Here is a 2,980-nt window from a genome sequence, read left to right as displayed (position 1 = left end):
GAATGATTTTTTCTAATGGTGTTTGTAAGTAGGATCACAAGTCTGCATCTTGTACAGCAATTAACTACTAAGAAGAATATATGTAGTGTGTTATTTGTTGAATCTGTACTTCCGATTTGATTTGAAACTGTCTCATTGCTATCTGTTTATCAATAAAATTTTGGGAAAAAATAAATAAATAAATAGTTAAGAAATGTGATATTTTCATATAATGGAGTATTACTCTGCCATAAAGAAAGATAAACTTGAGACTTTCATAGGTAGATGGATGCAGCTAGAGATCATATTATAAGTGAAATAAATCAGAGTCACATGTGTAAACATTGTATTATCTCCTTGGTGTGAGAAACTAAAAGAGTAAATGAAGTCTAAAATGTACAATAGATAATGAAAATGATAAGAAATTGTTCAAAAGGAAAAGGGAACTAGGATGGGTGAAAGAGGAAAGAACAGCATGGAAAAGGCAAAAAATGCAAGTTAGTTATTCTATTAGCATCTCTTAATTTATTAAAAAATGAAGGTTTCTTCTAACATTGGCTGGAGAAATGTTTATGCCCCTGTTGTGGTTTTTTTTTCTTTTTGCATCAAGAGTTCTTCTTTGAAGTATGAGCAGCATTTCCATTAAAACAGGAAAATCTTTATACTGTGTCTACAAAATTTGAGTCTCTGCTACCATAGGTGCTCAAGTTATTAATTTAAATGCAAGTAAAGGGCAAGGAATATCTCACCAATCTGCACATCTTCTCCACAGCATCTGCCTTGTAGGTGCTTATGTCTAAATTGGACAATCATAGATATGAATTTCCTGGTAATGTCCAACAGACACAATTTTTGAGCTATTTCCATTGTATTTTACTCCCCAGACCTGATCCTCATGATCAAAGAAAGTATGAACACAAGTCCTTGTTCCAACATCCCACACTTTCATGCTTTTGTCAGATGAATTGGATATGAAGTGTAATCAGGACAGAAGGCAACTTTCAGCACCCAGGAGGCATGGCCACTCAACATGCCGGGAAGGTTGGCATGCTGTACATCACAGATCTTGTAGCCAACATCTGATGCAGTGATGAGGAGCTGAGAGTCTGCAGTAAAGGTCAAGGGGCAGATGGGCATGGTATGGCCTTCCAGCATTTGCAGAAGTTTTCATGTTGCAGTATCAAAAATGTTGATGTTCCATCTATGGCTCCACTAGTCAGGTACTTCCCATCAGGACTATAAGCAATACTGAGAATGAACTTTCCTCTGTGTCCAAAGAATATTCTTTGTTCCCACTTTCCACACCAAAGATGTTCACTTTCCCCACATAAGATACTGTGGCCAGAACTGGAAATCTGCAGAAAAGGCCAAAGTCCAGGCATCCATAGGTCTTGCATTTTCCATTTATCTGTTTGCCATTTTCCAAGTCCCAGAGATGAGTGGGCATTGAGAAAGCTGGATGCAGCAGTGGGCAACATGTGGCTGATGTCTACAGACACCACCCCACCTGGTGACCTTCTAGTCTCCACTGCAGGTCCAGCCTCTCATCAGACCATTTCTAGATCTTCACTAGGTCATCCAGGGATCCTGTGACCACTGTTTCAGAGTTTTCCTTCTTTTTTGTCCCCCAGGCGACTGACCAAATAGCATCATCATGGGCTTGCTCTTGTTTGAAGAGAATATTGTACTGGTTGGTCGTGTCCTCAACCAAGAAGAGGGGCTAAAATTCAGACAGCTCTCAGTGCTTCTGACAGCCTATGCCCATGTCTTGTGCTCTGAGCAACTACTTTAAAGACAGCAACAAGCAATGCATTAACTATTATCATCCTCCTATTATTTTGTTATTAAACTTTATTTTATGTTATGAAAAACTCTCAAAAGATCACTATCTGAATGGTTGTTCTCTGACCGTGACCTTGCTTTGAGCAGAGCTAATCCACAAAGCCTAGGCCATTAAGCCCTGGGAAGTCCTTGCATGCCCTTTAGGGTTTCAGTAAGTAATACACATAGTTAAAGCCAACTTTCAGAAAAAAAAACCCACACAAGTTTCAGATGCCCCTCCAAACAGTAAGGTGGAAAAACAAGAGTGGGTGGCTCTGCTCTTTCTCTGGCAGAAGTTTCTTTATCAGTAAGGTATTCTGGGAGGAGGACATAGAGCCAAGGGCACTGTAGAGTTGCCTAATAATGTGCCAAAGTCTTGGAAATGGAATATTAGACAAATGCTTTTGGATCCTAAGAGTTGTGTTTATATATGGTGTTACTTACCCTGGATACATTGCCTTTTCCTTGTCTGGAAAATGATGGTTAAATGTAGATGCGCAAAAAAAGATAAGATGGGGCAAAGGCAGCCTTTGCTATGTGCTAAGTCTAGGCATTTCCAAGAGCTGCTGTCCAGTGCCATTGAGTCCTTCCCTCCCCCTCCCCCAGCACTTTCTACTCTGTCCAGGTATAAGTATTTCCATGACAACCTAGAAGGAAGATCCACTGAGCATATCCTGTGATAGGATGTAGACTTGGTTAAAAAATAAAATAAAATTATAATCTTTTATAATCTTTAAAATTATAATCTTTAATTTTAAAAAGTTATAATCCTTTTCTTTAACAGTAGTATAGGCTGAATACAGGATTGTAACACTGAGCTATATCCAACCCCCCTCACTTAAATTTTGAAACAAAGTCTCACTAAGTCCATAAATTTCCCAGGCTAAGATAAAATTTGTGATCTTCCTGACTTAGCCCCCAGAGTGTTGAGATTACAGGCCTGTATCACTATGCCCTGTATCACAATTATAATTTTGTAAGGAAGATAAGGAGTGTACACTGATGGAACGTACAACCAGGTGATTAGTGTTGTTGGCCCCAGAGTGGAGCTCTAGTCCCCCAAATATTCAGTCAGAGGCAGGCTAGCAAATATGCACAATGAGTAAATTAAAATCACTACTAGAGTGGAAATCTTTACCCAGAAGCTCACAAGTATAACTGATGACATCCATGAAACATC

The 2,980-nt window shown here is 39.0% G+C and overlaps 1 pseudogene; it reads right to left on the bottom strand.

Annotated features, from left to right (window-relative positions):
* Positions 1-775: 775 nt before the first annotated feature.
* LOC101574959 lies at positions 776-1,383 on the bottom strand (annotated as a pseudogene).
* Between the last annotated feature and the right edge of the window lie 1,597 nt (positions 1,384-2,980).

Source organism: Octodon degus, unplaced genomic scaffold, assembly GCF_000260255.1.
Source record: "Octodon degus isolate 3935 unplaced genomic scaffold, OctDeg1.0 scaffold00111, whole genome shotgun sequence".
Taxonomy (NCBI): Eukaryota; Metazoa; Chordata; class Mammalia; order Rodentia; family Octodontidae; genus Octodon; species Octodon degus.
Note: the sequence above shows the minus strand (reverse complement) of the source record. Positions and strands in the feature narration are given on the sequence as shown.